The sequence below is a fragment of the Zalophus californianus genome, chromosome 8 (genome assembly GCF_009762305.2).
Source record: "Zalophus californianus isolate mZalCal1 chromosome 8, mZalCal1.pri.v2, whole genome shotgun sequence".
Lineage (NCBI taxonomy): Eukaryota > Metazoa > Chordata > Mammalia > Carnivora > Otariidae > Zalophus > Zalophus californianus.
Window position 1 is genome coordinate 52,941,061 of NC_045602.1, and position 21,258 is coordinate 52,962,318.

Consider the following 21,258-nt stretch of genomic DNA (forward strand, 5'->3'; position numbering starts at 1 on the left):
GAGGTATATTCTCTTTTGAAGGTTGGGTAGAGTGACTGTGTACACATCCTGGGGAGTCTAAGCCCAGTCACCTTGCCTCTGTGGGCTCTGCATTCTCCTCTTAGGGCTCTGCTGGGAAAACCAGCCTAAGAGAGCCAGAGATCATAGCCACAATTAGTGATTCCCTCAAGAATGCTCCCCCCTTTTTTTTTAAAGATTTTATTTATTTATTCGATAGAGACACAGCGAGAGAAGGAACATTAAGTAGGGGGAGTGGGAGAGGGAGAAGCAGGCTTCCCACGGAGCAGGGAGCCCGATGCGGGGCTTGATCCCAGGACCCTGGGATCATGACCTGAGCCGAAGGCAGACGCTTAACGACTGAGCCACCCAGGTGCCCCTGCTCCCTATCTTTGACTCCTCTTGTTCTCTAAGCCTCATGCTCTGATGTCCTGCCTTCTATTTTTTGCTTTGGTACCTTCAAATTTCATAATCCGTTTTGACTCCTCTTTCTAGATTACTCCATGTCCAGCTTGATTCTTGGTTTTACATAGTCCCCTAATTTTGACATTGCCAGCCAACTACATGGAGGGCCTTCTCCATTAATCCTGTTTGTATAACTGTGATTTTGAAGCTTTAATGCATCAGAAATACCCATGGGGGCAAAAGAGGAGCGTGCTGGATACTTATTTAAAATGCAGATTCCTGGGGCACCTGGGTGGCTCAGTCATTAAGCATCTGCCTTCGGCTCAGGTCATGGTCCCAGGGTCCTGGAATCGAGCCCCGCATTGGGCTCCCTGCTCAGCGGGAAGCCTGCTTCTCCCTCTCCCACTCCCCCTGCTTGTGTTCCATCTCTCGCTGTGTCTCTCTCTGTCAAATAAAAAAAATAAATAAAATGCAGATTCCTGGGGGTGCCTGGCTGGCTAAGTCAGAAGAGCATGTGACTCTTGATCTTGGGGTTATGAGTTTGAGCCCCACGTTGGGTGTAGACCTTACTTAAAAAAAGAAAAAAATAAAGTAAAACGCATATTTCCGACCTCTACTCCCTAGCTTTTCTGATTCAGTAGGTACAAGGTGGTGATCAGGAATCTGCATTTTGATTGGCCTCCCAGATGACTTTGACTACAGTCATCATCTGCAGACCATATTTGGAGACACTGACAGAGGATTCTGCTGACCTCCCATCCCTAAAGGGGAAGAAAAGGGTTTTGAACCCTTTATTTGGATTTAAAGGTCCTAGGAAACTTAGTCTGTCATCCAGTGGGAATAATGGATAACTGTCTCTATGTACCAGCATCTCATCTCGTTGCCACAGTAGATGCAGAGCCAGATGAGGTGTAGAAGGCCTTAATGATTAACCCATGGCAGGTTAGCACCTCTGGGATTTACAGGAAGCTTTAACTTTGGACTCAGGAAACAGGCTAGATCATGGACCCTGAAGGCTGCCGGTTGCACTGCAGATTTTCTCTAGGGTGCCTCTCTTCCTGTGCACATTGACCCTGTCTTAGTGTAGGCGGTCTTTATTTGGTTCCCAAGCTGTCTTCACTCTCTGTTGTGCCCATCCTATACACAGCTGCCACTGTCCTCCTATAAGACAACCCAACCTTGTCTCTCCTTTTCAAGTCCTCTGTTGCATTCCTGTTAACCTGTATGATGAAGTCCAAATATCGTAGGTTGGAATACACAGTCTTACACAATTTGGCCCAAATTGTGGTCTATAGGATTGAGGAAAATCTGGTCCCTGTCTTTTTCTCAGGTCATCCCAAGCCCTTCTCTCATCTCCTGTGGCACCCTTACCTGCTCGTAGTTCCTTGATCTCTTCTTCTATTCTCTGGTTTCAGAGCCTTTGTAGTGCTCTAGCCTCTGCCTAAAACACTCTTTACCCTGCTCTTCACCTCATTAACTGTCCCTTACTTTTAAGTATCAGTTAAACATTATTTCCTCTTAGTCTTTTCTGGCCACTCTATACAGAGCAACTCCATGTTACTTTTTATCTTCATACCTCATTTGTTTCCATTAGACCACTTACTGCTTTTTACTAGTTTGTCTTTCTCTCCTATTAGATTATAAGTTCCATGAAGGTAGGGAAGTTCCTGCTCATGGTTATATATTCAGTGCCTAGAGGCACTCAGGGAGTATTTGTTGACTATAAATTACTCTTCACCTTCTTGTTAGTAGCTGTGTGGGTGCTTTGTGGCCCTGCACAGCTCTCACCCTTTGCATGTGGTGTTGCCTCTGCTGGAAGCACCCTTTCTCTCATCAGCTGGTCAGATTTTTTTGTCTTTTTCCACTTCTCTAAGCAAGTCTTTGACTTCCCCAAGCAGTGCTAGTTCAGTAGAGGCAGCTTTTGGTTCTCTCGAATGGACTTCTTGCCTTCTAGTGATTTCATCTATGTAAGAGATAGACGGTATTGCCCTTGGTTTATGGATGATAAGCCAGAAGCTCTAAAAGGTGGATTAACTTGTAAATGGCAGAACTGAGATTCCAACCCCAATGTGTCTGTAGAGCCCTCACTCATTCTACCTTGCTGTGATCTAAAAGAAACCAAATAGCAGACCCAGAGACACTGAAATGAAAGAGATGTTTTTTTGTTTGGGTAATGAAAGTATGTGTGTTTGTGTGTGTGTGTGTGTGTATGGTTTATTTATTTGTCTTATACTTCTTGAGAGTTAAACACAGTAAAAGGTATACTATTAAGCCGTTTATAAGGATGATAGAATAAAGGGTAGCCAGAATATTCAGAGGACAGTATGTATTTCATGTGTTTTCTTGATCATCTTTGGTGACTATGACACAGTCAACATATATCCTGGTAGAAATAAGATGAAACACTATTAAATTCAAACCAAAGCAAGTATCAATGATCATTAGTAGTTGCTTGGAGGATATATAAAGAGTTAAATCTGAACGTTTTTGTTGAGGGAAAAAATATGCAAAATTGGTATGCATAGTCTTTAACACATTTTGCTTAAAAATACATCTTACTATATATTAAGATACTAGTTGAATAGGGATGCATGGGTGGCTCAGTCGTTAAGTATCTGCTTTTGGTTCGGGTCATGATCCCAGGGTCCTGGGATCGAGCCCCGTGTCGCTTCGGGCTCCCTGCTCAGCAGGGAGCCTGCTTCTCCCTCTCCCACTCTCCCTGCTTGTGTTCTCTCTCTCTCTGAGAAATAAATAAAATCTTAAAAAAAAAAGATACTAGTTGAATAAATTGTAGTAAATATTGCCATATTATGTTGCTGTTAAAAAGAATGAGACATACAGGCAGGTACACACACACACCCTGATATGGAACAATCTCTAAGATCCGTTATTAAGAGGAAACTAAGGCAAAGTGCAGAATAGTGTTTGTGGCATGCTAGTATTAGTATTTGTGTGAAAAGGGGGGAGGATTCTATCTACTTATTGTACCCAGATTACCTCTTGTTTGTTTTGTTTTTGTTTTGTTTTTAAAGATGTATTTATTTGAGAGAATGTGCATGTATGAGAGACAGAGAGAAAGTGGGGGGAGGACCAGAGGGAGAGGGAGAGAATCTCTAGCTGATTCCCCACTGAGCACGGAGGGCCCAATGTGGGGTTCAGTCTCATGACCCTGAGATAATGACGTGAACTGCAATCAAGAGTTGGATGCTTAACTGACTGAACCACCCATACACCCCAAGTTTTATAATGTTTTAAGTACTTTGCTTTACCCTATAAATATCCTGAAAAGTTGAATGTAAATGTGTGTGTGTGTGTGTGTGTGTGTGTGTGTGTGGTGTGGTGTGTGTATCAACAGGGATGGGCTGGGGAAGCATCAAGTTGTATCTCTAAACTTCACAGGAAAGAGGAAGAAGGAAGGTCCTTTTTGTCTAGTGAATGATCCCTAACTTAATATATTTGGACTTTTGTGTATGACATTTTTCTTGAAGTAAAACACATCTCTACTGAGAATGGAACAAAAAAAGAGGAGATTGTGTTTGAAATTGAAGATACCTGTGTATGTCAGGATACCCACTATTTGTCTCTACTTCCTGTTCATGCACTAGAAATCTTGGAGTCCCCCTTTTATAGTCTGTTTCCTGTGTGTTGATTTTGTCTTTCCAAATGGAGTAAATTCTTTTTTTTTCTTTAAGTTTTTATTGTTATGTTAATCACCATACATTACATCATTAGTTTTTGATGTAGTGTTCCATGATTCATTGTTTGTACATAACACCCAGTGCTCCATGCAGAACGTGCCCTCTTTAATACCCATCACCAGGCTAACCCATCCCCCAACGCCCCTCCCTTCTAGAACCCTCAGTTTGTTTTTCAGAGTCCATCATCTCTCATGGTTTGTCTCCCCCTCCGATTTACTCCCCTTCATTCTTTCCCTCCTGCTATTTTCTTCCTCTTTTTTTTTTCTTAACATATATTGCATTATTTGTTTCAGAGGTACAGATCTGTGATTCAACAGTCTTGCACAATTCACAGTGCTCACCATGGCACATAGCCTCCCCACTGTCTATCACCCAGCCACCCCATTCCTCTCACCCCCCCACCACTCCAGCAACCCTCAGTTTGTTTCCTGAGATTAAGAATTCCTCATATCAGTGAGGTCATATGATACATGTCTTTCTCTGATTGACTTATTTTACTCAGCATAACACCCTCCAGTTCCATCCACGTCGTTGCAAATGGCAAGATCTCATTCCTTTTGATGGCTGCATAATATTCAAATGGAGTAAATTGTTGAAGGTGGGAGGCATATCTTATTATATCTTATAGTGACAAGCATAATAGAAGTTGCTCAGTAACTACATATTCAAGGAAGAAAAGAGAGAGGTGGAGAGAGAAAGAAAGAGGCTCCTCTGTCAAAGAGATGATTGCTTTTGGATTTTCTCTGACTTGTTCTCTTTACTAGTAAAGAATTTCTTCCACTTGTAGACTCAGTGTGTTGGAGGATTTTGTGTGTGTGTGTGTGTGTGTGTGTGTGTGTTGGAGGGATGTTCCCTGCTGAAAGCCTAGTAAAGAATTTCTTCCACTTGTAGACTCAGTGTGTTGGAGGATTTCGTGTGTGTGTGTGTGTGTGTGTGTGTGTGTGTGTGTGTGTGTGTGTGTGTGTGTGTGTGTGTGTGTGTGTGTGTGTGTGTCTGTGTGTCTGTGTGTGTGTGTTGGAGGGATGTTCCCTGCTGAAAGCCCAGGAAAGAGCAGAAGCTGGAATGGGGTATGAAGGCTGTTGACCTAATGGTGTGTAATGAGACTTCTGTTTTGTATCCCTGAGGAGAATCTCAGATTTCTGACCTGTTCCTTATTTCAAGCTTGGGTATTCAACTGTCAGCAGGGCAACTGGACCTGTATGTGCCATAGACTTCCTAAACTTAGTAGCATGTGGTAGGAATGTTTGATTAAAGTGATTTGTTGTTTTTGGTGAGAGTATGTGAAAACTCTTAACACTGGGCCTTGTATATTGTTGGTATCCAAGAGGTGACAGAGAGTATGTGAGAAATATTTTGAAACTGTTAAGGTCCCCAGCCTCTGTTCACATGCCTCCTACTCTCAGGCTAAATAGGGGATAAAAACATGGATTCCACCTTTGGGAATTTGCCAATTCCTTATTGGTGGCTTTATGTTCAGGCAAGAAGTGTAATTGGCTTCCACATATCTGACAGCAAGTATATCTGGACCCTGTTCACCAGGTTACTCAAAACCTTACCCCAGACTGAAAACGTCACCTTGGGCAACATTCTTGGTAGGGACCTAGGCTTGAGCATTTCAGTAGGGAAGGCTGTGAATCTCTAGGGTAGTCATGCAAGGTGTTGAGTGTATGGGATTGGACATGAGTTTAACTTAGCCAGGATAGATTGTGGGGTGTAGCTATGGAGGAAGGGATAAAGTAGGGAGTAAAATGGGCTCAGCTCTGTGTCATTTCTTCTCCTAAGAAGATGTAGGCACTTGTGTGCCAGGGGCAGAGCTCTGGACTGCTGTGGCTAGTCACTTCCCTTTGAGAGTCAGTCTTACCTCTGGCTGCCCTGCAAGGCATTTGGGGTTTAGAAGATGAAACAGGGAATCTGAATCAGATAGCCTTGCTTCAAATCTTTTTTTTTTTTTTTTTAAGATTTTATTCATTTGAGAGAGAGAGCACAAGTAGTAGGAGGAGAGGCAGAGGGAGATGGAGAAGCAGACCCCCTGCCTAGCTGGAGCCTGACAATGGGACATGAGACTCAATCCCAGTACCTGGAGATCAAGACCCAAGCTGAAGGCAGACGCCCAACCATCTGGGCCATCTAAGCGTCCCAGCTTTGCTTCAAATCTTATAGATCTGCAAGGAGGAAGTGTGTGTCCTAGGATCTGTTTCCCATGTGCTGAAATAAGGAATCCCATCCAGGTGTATGGAGGTTTCCCTCCATTCTTCTTAGGCCCCTTCAGCTTGCCTTGATCTTAAGCTTTTATCCTTTTTGCACTATCACTGGCCTGGCATCTGGAAAGAGGAGGGAGAAGGGTGAGGAAGGAAGGGGAGAGTTAAAGAACTTGTAGGGGTAGGTGGATTTTTGGTCCTTACATCCTTTCTGGAACAAAGTGTAGGGGGGTGGCTCACTTGATTGGGATCTGACTTTTTTTTTTTAAGATTTTATTTATTTTTTGACGGAGAGAGACAGCGAGAGAGGGAACACAAGCAGGGGAATGGGAGAGGGAGAAGCAGGCTTCCAGCAGAGCAGGGAGCCCGATGTGGGACTGGATCCCAGGACCCTGGGGTCATGACCTGAGCTGAAGGCAGAGGCTTAACCATCTGAGCCACCCAGGCACCCCAAGCATCTGACTTTTGATTTTAGCCCAGGTCTTGATCTCGGGGTGTGGAGCCTGTTTGGGATTTGCTCTCTCTCTCCCTCTGCCCCTCTCCCCCAAGAAATAAATAGATGAAAGTGTAGGTGTGGGGAAAAGGATGAACACGGTGGAGAACAAATAAAGGCTACTGGCACCACTGGTCTGCAGTCAGCCCGGACCCTTGGTTGGTATTATCAAATTCTTCCTGTGTTGTTCCTCTATCCCATTTAAGGCATAAGCATGTATACACATGTAATTTCATATCAATGGAATCATACCATAATACTGTTTTTTTCTTTATACCATTTTGTAATCTTTTTTCACCTTTTCCCCCGCTTTACTGAGATATAATTGGCATATAACATTGTGTAAGTTTAGGGTGTACAATATGATGATTTGAAACACATACATATTTTTAAATTATTATCACAATATGGTTAACACATCCGTCACCTGACATAGTTCCCTGTTTTTTGTGTGTGTGGTGAGAATCTTCTCTCATTTTGTAGTTTGTTGTAGACTCCTTATGTAAATAAATGTAGAATAAATGGCTAAATTATATTTTAATGTGAGGATGTATCACAATGCTTTTTATTTTTTATTTATTTATTTATTTTTAAGATTTTATTTATTTGAGAGAGAGAGAGAACGAGGGATAGAAAGCACGAGAGGGAAGAGGGTCAGAGGGAGAAGCAGACTCCCTGCCGAGCAGGGAGCCTGACGTGGGACTCGATCCCAGGACTCCAGGATCATGACCTGAGCCGAAGGCAGTCGCCTAACCAACTGAGCCACCCAGGCGCCCTTATATTTTAATATTTAATCTGTTCATCTTATCTCTTATCTATGGGGCTTTCCCTGACTCCCTTACTTAAAATTGTAGCAAACCCCCTTTCTTTCCTGTCTACCTTCTCGCCTTTATTTTTCTCTAGCATTTAACACCCCTTGATATACTGTATACTTTTCTTATTTGTTTATTGCCCAATACCTTCCATTAGAATGTAAGCTCCATGAAGACAGATTTTTTTTTCTTCTTTTTTTATTCACTGCTTTCTAGCTGTTACGTAGGACAGTTCCTGGTTGGTATTCAGTAAATATTTGTTGAATGAACGAACTTGTTGGACTTTTGGTGTATTTGTTGGACTTTTTATTTGCAGTATTTTTTTTTTAAGTGATCTCTGCACCCAGTGTGGGGCTCAAACTCAGGACCCTGAGATCAAGAGTTGCATACTCTATTGACTGAGCCAGCCAGGTGCCCCTATTTGCAGTATTTTTGTTATTATGTACGTTCTGTGATAAACACCCTGTATATAATCTTTGTACACTTGTCTACTTATCTCCTTAGGATAAATTCTAAGAAATAGAATGGATCAGTTAAAGGATATGCACATTTAAATTTTTTTTTTTTAAGATTTTATTTATTTATTTGACAGAGACACAGCAAGAGAGGGAACATAAGCATGGGGAGTGGCAGAGGGAGAAGCAGGCTTCCCACTGAGCAGGGAGCCCAGTGCGGGGCTCGATCCCAGCACCCTGGGATCATGACCCAAGCCGAAGGCAGATGTGTAACAACTGAGCCACCCAGGTGCCCCCACATTTAAAATGTTGATTCATGGAACCAACTACCCTTAAGAATGTTAACTTCTACCAATAGCACATGAGAGTGCCTACACTGTCAGTAATACTGGGTTGTATGTTTTTCATCTTTCCCATCTGACAGGTGAAAAGTGGTCTTGTCACTATAATATGGTAGTTGAGAGTGTGACTCTGATAGATGTGATGTGATACGGTATGTGACTCTGGAGCCAGCCTACGGGGGCCTGAATTCTGACTCAGCCGTAACTGTGTGGCCTTGGGTAAGTCATTTAATTTCTCTTTCTCAGTTTCATCTTTGATAAGGTAAGCATAATGATAACACCTGTTTCAGGAAGAATAAGTCAATTAATTTAAATAAAATGCTTCAAATAGTAATGGAGACATGTCACTCAATAAGTATGACTTAATAATTTTTTTTATATTAAAAGATTGAACATCTTTTCAAATGTGTTTTGGTATATTTTTTGAGTCACTTATTCATGTCTTTTTTTTTTAAGATTTTATTTACTTTTTGACAGAGAAAGAGACAGCGAGAGAGGGAACACAAGCAGGGGGAGTGGGAGAGGGAGAAGCAGGCTTCTAGCGGAGCAGGGAGCCTGATGCAGGGCTCGATCCTGGGACCCCAGGATCATGACCTGAGCTGAAGGCAGACGCTTAACCGACTGAGCCACCCAGGCGCCGCACTTACTCATGTCTTTTGCATATTTTCCCAGTAATATTTTCTTAATGACTTGTAAGAGGTAAAGTGTTGACTATAATATAGCAGAAATGTTCCTAGTTTGTCATTTGTCTTTTGACTGTGTTTATGCAGTTTTTTTTTCTTGGGAAGTTTTACATTTTTAGGTAGTCAAAATCTTTTTTTTTTTTTACGGTTTTTCCTGCTGCTAGGCCAGTATTTAGAACAGGCATATCTCCTTACCTCAAAAATATAAAAAATAGTTATTCATTCTCTTTGAGTACTTGGTGTGTGTGGGCACATGCATGCGTGCTTTTAAATCTTTAAATTTAATCTTTAAATCTTTGATCCTTCTGGAATTTATTTTGATATGAAGATAGCAGATGAGATCTGGCTCTATTTCTTTCCATTTGTGTACTGTCCCAGACCTATTTATTAAAGAAGAAAGACCAGGAGCCTTTAATCTTTTCTCCCCTCCCCTAATCTGAAAGTAAGATATCCTCGAGATAGGAGGTCTCCATTTCAGAGAATGAATTTCGTGTTTGGACTCAGTCATTCAGTTGCTAAGCTATGGGATGAATATGCTATGTAAAGCAGTTTGGGATCAGAACTCACGGTTTGACTAAGCAGTGAAACTGCTGCATTCACTAGGGTAGCTTCTCTGCTGGCTCTTCTCTGGAGGCTTCTTCTAAATGGATCTTAGTTTGAGGACTGCTTTGAAGGGGCCATTGTTAGTTTGGAATGATAAGTTCTGTGTTCTTTTTTTTTTAAAGATTTATTTGACAGAGAGAGAAACAGCAAAAGAGGGAACATAAGCAGGGGGAGTGGGAGAGGGAGAAGCAGGCTTCCCGCCAAGCAGGGAGCCCAATGCGGGGCTTGATCCCAGGACCTTGGGACCATGACCTGAGCTGAAGGCAGATGCTTAACCAACTGAGCCACCCAGGCACCCCAAGTTTTGTGTTCTTAAAAAACAAATGAAGTGATTATAGTGGATATTTCCTCACTCCAGCCTGAGAGTATTGGTAGGGTATTGATGAGGGGGTATCGAATGGTAATGAACACATTGTGTTCTACCTGTGCCCTCATCAGCTCTTTTTTGGAACTCTTGTCCCATCTAGTTTCTTCCCTCTAATTCAAGATGGAGGGAGAGTGATTCCTATATGACGGAGTGTTCATATATCCCATGGCAGCTGTCATTTGCCAAAGATGTCAAAGAAGGGTAGCTGACTCTTACATGGCATATGCTTTGTGCCAGCAGCTGTTCCAAGCACCTTACTTATATGAGGTTTTTATGAGATTGGTGCTCTGTACTAGGTTGAATAGTGTTCTCCCCAAATTTCATGTCCACCCAGAACCTATGAATGTGATCTTATTTGGAAATAGGATCCTTGTAGATGTAATCAAGTTAAGATGAAGTCATAGTGGATTAGGATGGGCCCTAATCCAGTGACTGGTGTTCTTATATGAAGAGGGAGATACAAAGAGGGAAGACATCTGTGTGAAGATGGAAGCAGAGATTGGAGTTGTGCTGCCGCAAACCAAGGAATGTCAAGAATTACTGGCAACTACCAGAAGCTGGAAGAGGCAAAGAAAGATTCTTCCCTGGAGCCTTCACAGGGAGCATGGCTCTGCTGAAACCTTGATTTTGGACTTCTAGCCTGCAGAACTGTGAGAGAATAAATGTCTTTTGTTTGAAGTCACCCACTTTGTAGTGTTTGTTATAGCAGCCCTGAGAAACCAACACATACTCTTTTATTACCTCCATTTTCAGATAAGGAAACAGGCCCAGAGAGATCAGATACTTTGAGATCTGTCTAGGCCACTGCTCTGCTGGCTGTGCACTTACTCTGAAGTTCCTGATGTTGCAGTTGTCAGCTCGGCACCTTCACCATGGCTGTCACACCTTCTGGTAGTGCTGGGACTGAGCTGTTGGAATGGCTCCTTCCCTAACACAGCAGGCCACAGCCTTTCCCCATTCTTGCCCATTTCATGCCCTAAAGCAGAAACTCCTCTCAGAGGCTTCTGGCTGTAATCTGATCATTTCAGCAGATTGCTTCATGACCCCACTCTTCCAGGTGAAATCAGGCTTTTATTTTTCATTTCCATGCAATGTCAGAGAAATGTGGGTAACGGTTGTGGGGAGGGTCACTTAGCTTCTTCTGGCAATTATTTTTATGTTTCCCATTTTTGGCCTGCTATACTTCCTAGAATTTCTGTCAGTAGACAACTCAAGTCGTGGTTGTTTTTGGAGCTTCAGGATGTCACACACAGCTCACGTCACACATATCACAGTTCATGGCTGTGAGCAGAGAAGGAGCAGCATCATGACTGCATTGACTCTGAGGGCCCTGGTCACCTGTTCTTGATAAGCCCAACACACCACAGTGGCTCTCTTCTCTGCCAAAGTGAGTGGGGGGATAAGGATGTTATCTGACCCAGCCCATCCCCCTGAACAGCTTCTTGTTTGCCCATGGCCTCTTTTGCTGGCATCCCAGAAGGGATCTCTTCCCTTTGCATCCCATTGCTGGCTGCAGAATCTTGCCTTCTTTCCAATATGAACTTTTTGCTTTGGATCCTGCTCTTACTCTTTTTTTTTTACTTATTTTTTTGAGAGAGAGCACGAGAGAAAGCATGAGCAGGGGGAGGAGAAGAGGGAGAGGGACAAGCAGACTGCGCTGAACGCTGAGCCTGAGGTGGGGTTCAATCCCACAACCCTGAGGTGGTGACCTGAGCTGAAACCAGGAGTCAGACACTCAACCCACTAAGCTACCCAGGCATCCCAATCCTGCTCTTCTTTTTTTTAAGATTTTATTTATTTGACAAAGAGAGACACAGCGAGAGAGGGAACACAAGCAGGGGGAGTGGGAGAGGGAGAAGCAGGCTTCCCACTGAGCAGGGAGCCCGATGTGTGGCTCCATCCCAGGACGCTGGGATCATGACCTGAGCCAAAAGCAGACTCTTAACGAGTGAGCCACCTAGGCACCCCTCCTGCTTTTATTCTTAACTCTCACTAGACTGAGCTCCAGGAACTCAGGAACCATATTTGTTTTGTTTGCCGCTGTATCCCAGGACTGAGCAAAGACCTGACACTTCTCTAGCTCCTCAAGAAGTGTTTATTGAATGAAGAATTGAATATTGACCTTGAAGCTTTGGAATCCTGGTTTTTCTTGCTTCTTGATAAAGCCAAGGACCAGATTAAGAACTTCAGAGGCCTAAGCAATAGAAAGATTATGATGTCCCTCATATTTTCAGCCCTCAGTATGTATTTCAAAAACAATATTAAACACAAAATCAGTATAAGGAAATCCAGTGAAGTATAAGGAAAATCCAGCAAAATTCTGTTTTTTACCATGGTGACTAATTAGATAAATAGAATTTAAAACATTTGCTATTACTGTCTCTTCTTTGCCAGTTCTCTAAGCACATGCTTTGGGATAATCCTGCCTGGACCAGTCCTTTCCTCCCCTCGGACTTCACCTTCATTTCCTCTTCATTTCATCTGCTAAAGTTGCCAGCCAGTTCCTTTCACCCCATAGGGGTGTCTGGCTCCTGAGACCCCAGCCAAGCCTAAATGCCCCAGGTTCCCTGGGGGTTTGCCAAGAAAGTCAAGTAGAACATGCACACTGCTAAAGAGTACCTCAGAGAACTTCCATGCTGAATTGTGATTTATAGTCAGCATAGCACATTGTGCCAAGTGATTACACTTGGGCCATTTTTAGTTGTAATAATCTGCTCCTGTGATCCTGTATGTCCAGACCAGAAATGTTCCTTTGGTCCTTCTTCCTGGATCACTGAGAAGTCAAGACGTAGTCCCACTCTGCCATCTGTATTAATCTGGCTTTGTTGAAACCAGAGAAGCAAGGTATTCTGGAAGTGTAGAGCCCAGGCCTTCTACAGGCTATTCCAAAGCTGTGACTGTAATCAAATCTGTTGCTGTTTCATTTCAAAGAGCTTAAAATAGTGTTGGAAACCTCCCAGGAAAAAAGCACCACTGTAACTTCTTGGCTAAGGAAGGGGTGTGTGTTGGCCAGAGCAGAAGCGATAGCCAAGGCTCCCAAGTTCCTTTCTGGACCTGTTGATTTTAGGTGTGATATTTGGCAATCAGATGCTGTCCTATACCTCTGATGGTTCATCTTCAGCACAGAGAGTGATGTGGGCCATGCTTGTAGAGAGAGAGGCTGACATTGGTCCCCTGTGATCTAGGGGAGCCTCATCATTAGATGTCATTTCTTTCATTTGAATTTCTAGTTCTTTTTAACAATTTTTTAAAGATTTTATTTATTTTTAAAAAATATTTATTTATTTGACAGAGAGAGAGAGAGAGAGAGAGCAAAAGCAGGAACAAAAGTAGGGGGAGTGGGAAAGGGAGAAGCAGGCTTCCTGCTGAGCAGGGAGCCCGATGCAGGGCTCGATCCCAGGACTCTGGGATCATGACCTGAGCTGAGGGCAGACGCTTAATGACCGAGCCACCGAGGCGCCCCAAGATTTTATTTATTTAGTGAGAGTGAGTGAGGGGAGAGGCAAGAGAGAGGGAGAGAGAAAATGTCAAGTAGATTCTACATTGAGCACAGAGTCCAGCGTGGGGCTCCATCTCACCACCCTGAGATCATGACCTGAGCCGAAATCAAGAGTCCAACGCTTAACCGACTGAGCCACCCAGGAACCCCTAATTTAAAAACTTTTTAAAGGTTTTTGTTAAGTAATTTCTGTACCCAGTGTGGAGCTCAAACTCACAACCCTGAGATCAAGAGTTGCATGTGCACTGAGCCAGCCAGGCACTCCTCTAGCTCTTCTTTTTAATGTAGAAATCCTTCCCCTCCCCCGCAGAATTAATATAAGATTAATATCATCTACATTTTACTTGAATTTATTTCATCAGAATTGCTTTCCTTTTAGTGGTGTTGTAATTAGATCAGTTCTTTTTTTTTTTTTTGGTTTTTATTTATTTATTCTTTTTTTTTTAAAGATTTATTTATTGAGAGAGAGTGTGCATGAGTAGGGGGAGGGAGACAAGCAGACTCCCTGCTCAGCAGGGAGCCTCATGTGGGGCTTGATCCCAGGACTCAGAGATCATGACCAGAGCTGAAATTAAGAGTCGGACGCTTAACCGATGGAGCCACCCAGGCGGCCCTAGATCAGTTATTCTAAGGGATGGGAATTTCAGTAGGGTTTAGGAAAAGAGGGTTAGGTTTGTGTGGGGCACACACCTTGGCCTTGGACAGCCAGAGAGTAACATTAGGGCACCAAGGTGCATGATGAGCCAAATAGGGGAGAACAAACTCCTATCCCTGGAGAACCAGACATATATTAGATGCTTTTCATATATTTTCTTATTTAATTATCATAATGCAAACCAATGAAGTATCATTTTCACTTTTGCACATGGGCAAGCTGAAAGTCAAAGAAGTTATGTAACTTGTCCAAGGTCAGACAGCTAATAAAAGGCTGAGCTAGGATTTATTTCTCCTCAGGTCTGTCCAGTTCCAAAACCCATGCTGTTTTCACAGAGCTCTTCTGTCTCTGACAAGATTTAGGGAAAGGAGAGAAGATGGAGAGATGACATCTTTCTCTACCTCACAGTTTTACTCGTTGAGACGTGTTTAGCCAGAGCAACCTGTTTATAGAATGCTAGGTTCTATATATAGAGATGCTGCAACAACATATGTGGGAAGGATACCAGTTGGCTGTAGGGGAGGATTTAAAAAAAAGCCTTTGTTCTTTACCTCTGAGTTTTCATTGCAGTGTAATCCACAAGTGTCAAAACACCACTGGTAACTCTGGTTTACTGCTTAAGAGTCCCTGTCCTATTCTCCAAATAAAATTTGTTGATATGTCCCAAGGAGTAAGCCATGATGGGGGCAGAGGTGAGGGTGTGGTGTGCCCTTACTGTATGTTCTGGAGCTGGTGACACCTGTTACGTGACTATTATAGTGAATTATGACTGAGTAAACAAGAGGTGTCTCTCTTTTGCCTTTCTAAGGGAGACCAGATGGCATTGGGTGCTGGCCCAGGTCCAGGGGAGCCTGGCTTCTGGGCTGGCAGAGGAGACAGCTTGAGTGTGTCAGGTGATGGAATAAGAAGAGACAAGGCTGGACTGTCAAGTGGTATAATTTGAGGGGCACCAAGAATGTGTGCTGCCCCTCAAAGACTTGCTTCAGCTCTTTGCTAGTGCTTGGAATTCCACAAGTGAAATTTACTTCCCTTGATTTAAGTCTTCAAGACCCTATTAAAAATGAAGAGACTCCAGGAAGGGGTCTGATTGTGAAGCATTTTGGTCATGTGAGTGGAGGTGTGAATGAGTGTATGTGATTGATTTCTGAGAACTGAACTAAGGGACAGAGAAGAAAGGGCACTCTGCCCTAGTCAAAGGGACAGGAAGGAGAAACTATTGAGTTTGAGATAAAGGCCCTGAAAAGAGAAGTTGGGTCCCTAAAGAAACAGTTTGTGTTCTTTACAGTTTTGACTGAGAAGACAAGCAGCTGAGGGTGATGGGGATGGAGGCTGATGGGGATGATTCCAAGAGGGCGTGTTGGGTGGAGAGACTTCCCATGAGCATGCTGGGTATTCAGGCATGATGTTGTCTGGAGAACAGCTGACAGGCAGAATGTAACAAGGAGTGCAGGACCTTTGGGTCTGTGGTTTGCTGTGATGTCCTCAGACAAGACCGGCACAGATCTTAGGAAGTGGGAGGCAGCTTCCCAGAAGTGATGTAAAATGGTGGCGCAAAAGAGGTTGCTGATGACAACATGGGCAGGGCACTTCCTCAGAGGCTGCTGGTCGCAGGCAACTTCTGGTTTTGATTTCCCAATGTGCTGTGCTGAGATAGGGCTTAACCAGAAAGCAAAATATGCCATGTCAAAAGCAATGACAAAGCATTTGGGGTGTCCACGCAAAGGTACGGTTCCCTCTTGTCCACTAACTTTCTGGAGCCAAAATAGCTAATCCAGAGGCTGCCCGAATAGCATCTGTGATTCAGATCTACAACTTTTTTGGCCTGAATTCCTGCAAAGAGAGCCTTTCTAGTTGACTGTTCTTCATCATTCATCTAGCACTGCTTTCCAACAGCCTTTGTGATCTGAATTCTCACAGAGAATTCACAAAGACTCCTGGGGAAGTCTTTGACAGAAGCAACTCAAATCTCAGTGCCTTTTCTAGCTCCTCACAGTTGGGTTCATGGATGCCCTTCACTTCAGGCTTGAACTTCTACTCTGTCCACGTTCCTACCTTAAGTCTAGAGCATTTTGTTTTAGCTCAGACTTTTGGTTTCCATTCAGGCCTCTGGGGTCCTTCCAGCACATTTCCCTAGAAGGCTATTCTAGGAATGGTCTCCACCCCTCACCTCCTGAAGTTTGACAGGGTCTGGACCTCCCTCCTTAGTGGAATTAACACAACTCTGTAGAGTTTCTGGACGTAATATACCCCTTCATCTCTCCCCAACCATCATAGCCCCATACAGAAGATCTAGTGATGTAGCTAGATCTGCTGATCACCAGGATTTTGGAGCCAATGCCCCCAGCAGGGGGTCTCCTGGGTAGGTGTACTGTACTGTGAGTGACAGCTCTGTCCATTACTCTCTGCCTCTCCTCCATCTCACATTTATTTTGGCTTTTTCGTAAGAGGATCAAGCTCTGTCCAATTGCCCTGCCTGGACCCTCTAGCCTTGTCTAGGACTATAACTCTGCTGTCAACCCCTCACCAGAGGCTGGGGTTTTTGCTTTCCAGCCTCTCTCAGGCCAGTTCCCTTCTGATACTAGAGACTCCCCCCCTCCGCCATTGCCCCTACTAGAGACTTTTCTTGCATCTAGGCTTCTGTGGATAGAGTCTTGCCCATGCACAGATCTCCCAGTTGTTGACTATCCTGAACTCTGCCTGCTACTCTTTGGGCTAATTGGATGTCATGCTAGTCTGCTCAGCTGTACTTCTGGAACAAGCTTTTTAGCTTAGTTGGGCCCTGTCCTGAATTTCATGGTAGTTCTCCAACTGCCTCTGCCTCAAAGACAGCTTTTAATATGCATTTATAAAGCTTCAAAAGGGAGAGAATATAACATTTTCCAAACTTATTTAACTAAAGAACCATTTTTTTTTTTGAAGGAATATTAAGATCTCACAGAATATGGTGTTTGGTAGAGCACAGTTTTGGAAAATATGCGGCTTTATCCTAAAGGAATGGACATCAAATGGAGGAATTCCAGGTGAAGGTAATGTCACAGTCAGTGAAAAAACACTATTTGGGGGTAGGAAATCTCTCTTGGTCTCTTCATTCAATAAATGCCTACTGAGCACCTAGTATTTACGTCTTTCTGCTGGAATCACATCATGTGTTTGATTACCTAACTGTGTGTTGTCTGCATAAGGACAGCTCTGATCTGGAGTGTAGCTCTAAGGTGGGGAAGAGGTAGGGATTCTACATTCTTTCTCCCCCATTCAGATCTTCCTCCTTCCTCCAGTTAAAACAGGAAGTAGTGAATGGGATGATGCCATCATCAGCTTCTGAGGCTGCTTTCCCCAGGTTTTACCTCTTCCAGGATTTCTCTAGCTCTCCTGAGCACCCCTTCCTTCTCACTTTGGGAGTATTCATCTCAGCATCAGTCTCAAGTCTCACTGCTAGTTCAGGATTTCGACTTCACATATGGGATCAGTGCCAAGTGGGATGGAGCTCATTCTTACGGAATGATTATGGCATTGTAAATTTTCTGCTTTGCCTGTGAAATCCCTCTTTTATAGCTCATGGGTAGTCCAGACTATTATTTTTTTCAACCCTTCAGTGGAGATAAACCCATGCACTGTAGGCAGGGCAGTCTTGCAGGTGGAGATCATTTAAATCTGGCAGGGTAGGTGACCAAGTGCCAGGAGCTCCAGCTGGCAGAGGTGGTAACCAAAGAGGAAATTAGCTGCTTCCTCTGTATGCCATTCTCAACCAGGACAGCCAGGAAAAGACCACTTGAAGCAGACAGAAATCTCTTAAGACTCCTGATTAAGAAATTTTAGGTCCTTTTGAGACCCTGATGTATGTATGTGCCTTTACTGTCATGAGTGAGATCTTTGGTTGGCCAACTTTAACTCAGTTGGATGAGCTAATCATGAAACAAACTATATGCAAAGGCTTAGCTTTGATCCTGCCCTTAGGTATGATGTTCATCCAGTAATTAGCATCCTCCTACCCACAGGCCCCACCACAGGGGCCTTGGTCCAGGGCCCATGTCCATTCCTGCCACTTCCTATGAAATGCTCCAGTTTTAACTGAAGATCAGGGAGTGAGCTCACTTACAGGAAGATCGAAAGAGGGCTTGAAATGGGCGTTTAGAGGTCTTTGATAGAGCCAGTTATTTGGTCCATCTATTATAAGTATTAGTTGGCACATAACTATATAGATGTGTTAACTGTAACTTCATATAACTGTAGAAGGCTTGTTTTCCCCAACAGCCTTCCTACGTGAAGACATTTCCCAAGATTCTATCCTTAGCCTCCTCCTCTCCTCTGTCTATATACTATCCCTGGGTGATATCACCTGTGCTTATGGTTTTAGCTACCACTGATACGTCAGAAACTCTTAATTAAATCTCCCTCTCCAACCTAAATCTCTCTTCTGCATTCCAGATTCATGATGGCCAAACACTATTACCATCATAACCTGGGTGGCTCTTAGGTATTTCAAACTCAGCATGTCTCAAGCCAAATTCTATTTTTCATTATGCCATCCTCTTCCCCCTCTTCTTCTGTTCCTTCCTATTCCTATTCCTCCTTCTTTGTTCGTAGGAGTATCACTATCCAGGGTCATTAGTAAACTTGCTTCTGCATCACTCTCTTCCACTATTTCCCCACCAGGAATTAAGTAGGCTCTGAGTGTAATGTAAGATGTTTAGAATGTCCCTCCCTCCCACCCTCCCTTGCTTGTACATGTGGACACACTCTCTCTCTCTCTCTCTCTCTTTTATTGGGGTTCTTGTCTACAAGGCATCTATAGTTGAATTCAATAGAGAAGTTAACAAATAGGAAAAAAACAATTAAAGGTTACGCTGAGGTTCAGATTCTAGGTAAAATGGAAGTTTTGGAAAAGAATCATCTGAGAGCTGAAACCTTGAGAGAAAGCTTCATGGAAGAGATGAGAGTTGACCAAGGACACACTAAGTAGGGTAGGGACCAGAACACCTCTACAGGAGCATGTGTAATTGACACCTCCTCCACTGGTTTCTTCTGTGAATTACCACTGAACCTTATGTAGTTTGGTCCTTTTTAAAAGCTTCTGAGGATTGAGTATCCTAATGTATCGCATTAGTTAGCTGGAACCGTCTTTTCCCTTAAAAATTTGGCTCAAAGTGTCATTCTACAGCTTATAGAGAGTCTGATTCCTTCACCCAGATTCTTCAAATTCCTGGGAGCTCATGTATTTATGGTCATTCTAATTTTGAGCTCTTGCTTCCACTAAATTAGTTCAGATTATAGATGGCCTTACCATCTCAAGCATGCTGTTCCTGTTTCCATCCATATTCACCCAGATGTAGAACTCAGATATCTCCCAGGTAAAGCCTTTGTGTGCATAGCAGACTTTATTAAAGATTTAGGGTAATGTAGAGTGTTTTACATTGCCACAAAGCAAGCAACTTAAATTCTAATACTGGCTATCACTGTCCCTTAAAGTATTTTTGTCTACCTCTCCATTAGGATTTCATCATTATTCATATCACCCATGTGTATGGCTTTGGCCTCTTATAATCATATCTTTCCTCTTAAATCTTCCTAACTCTATTGCCACTAAGCATTCCAGATACTTCTTACTCTGTTATGCGAAGCAATTGAATTCTCCTCTCTTCCAGACTTCCCTCCGTATGTCCAAAGCCCACTGGAATGGGTCTGCTGAGTAAAAAGTTCATCCTCTTCTTTAGCCACACAAAGTATTTGTAGAAGCTCTGATGTGTTCTTTTACATTATTTATCTCCTTTGAAAGCATTTCTTGTTTGGGGCGCCTGGGTGGTGCAGTCGGTTAAATATCTGACTCTTGGTCATGATCTCAGGGTCATGAGCTCAGGGTTGTGAGACTGAGCCCCATGTCAGGCTCCAAGCTCAATGTGGAGTCTACTTGAAATTCTCTCTCTCTCTACCTCTGCCCCTCCTGCCCATGTTTTCTCTCTCTCTAAAATAAATAAGTAAATAAAAATTTTTTTTAGAAAGGCATTTCTTGTTTTATTTTTATCTTTTTATTTTTATTTTTTAAGATTTTTATTTGGGGGGGAGAGAGAGAGAGAGCAAGTGTACAAGCAGGGAGGAGGGGCATAGGGAGAAGGAGAAGCAGGCTCCCAGCTGAGCAGGGAGCCCAGCGCAGGACTTGGGAATCATGACCTGAGCCAAAGACAGATGCTTAACCAACTGAGCCACCCACACGCCCACATTTCTTGTTTTAAATAGCATTTACTACTTTTTCTCTTTTCTTTTTTTTAAGTAAGCTCTATACCCAATGTGGGGCTTGAACTCATGATCCTGAGATACGGAGTTGCACACTCTGCCAACTTAGCCCCCCAGGTACCCGAGCATTTACTACTTCTTACCTCAGGAATGGTTTTGCTTTGAAGGATCTGTGGAGGGAAGATAAGACGATCTTCCAGGCAAGGACAACATTGTGTATATAGGTAGCAGTCTACATAAAACCTGTTGTGGGCAATGAAAAAAAATATCCAACTAGAAATAAGAATTCTTTTAAAGATTTTTTTTTTAATTCATTTATTTGACAGATAGAGAGCACAAGCAGGGGGAGTGGCAGACAGAGGGAGAAGCAGGCTCCCCACCGAGCAGGGAGCCTGATGCAGGGCTCCATCCCAGCACCCTGGGATCATGACATGAGCCGAAGGCAGACGCTTAACCAACTGAGCCACCCAGGTGCCCTGGAAATAAGAATTTTTGTTGGTGAGCAGAGCTCAAAATTGATTAGAAAGTCCAGAAACAGATCTAGGTTTTAGTGGGAAAGGATAGTGTTTAGGGTAAATGTCTAACCATTAAAAAAAAATCCCTCTCACCTTCTACCAAAACATATTCTAGATGGATTAAAGTTTTTTAACACAAAAACTAAAGTAATAAGTGTACTTGAAAATAGTTATTTTATTTTTTAAAGATTTTATTTATTTGAGAGAGCATGAGCAGGGGGGAGGGCCAGAGAGAAAGGAAGAAGCAGACTCCCCCCTGAGCAGGGAACCCAACGTGGGGCTTGGTCCCAGGACCCCGAGACCATGACC

The 21,258-nt window shown here is 43.2% G+C and overlaps 1 protein-coding gene across 6 annotated transcripts in view; it reads left to right on the forward strand.

The window, feature by feature from the left end:
* ASPRV1 (aspartic peptidase retroviral like 1) overlaps positions 1 to 21,258 on the forward strand; it is a 107,403-nt gene that overhangs the window by 22,036 nt on the left and 64,109 nt on the right. For 3 of the 6 annotated variants that reach the window (XM_027620710.2, XM_027620712.2, XM_027620713.2), the window contains exon 4: positions 8,483 to 8,618. The gene's annotated coding sequence lies outside the window, so the exon portion shown is untranslated. Of the gene's footprint in view, positions 1 to 8,482; positions 8,619 to 10,503; positions 10,703 to 10,805; positions 11,440 to 17,125; positions 17,233 to 21,258 lie in introns of all 6 variants that reach the window. The other 3 variants (XM_027620709.2, XM_027620708.2, XM_027620711.2) reach the window with 3 other exon arrangements.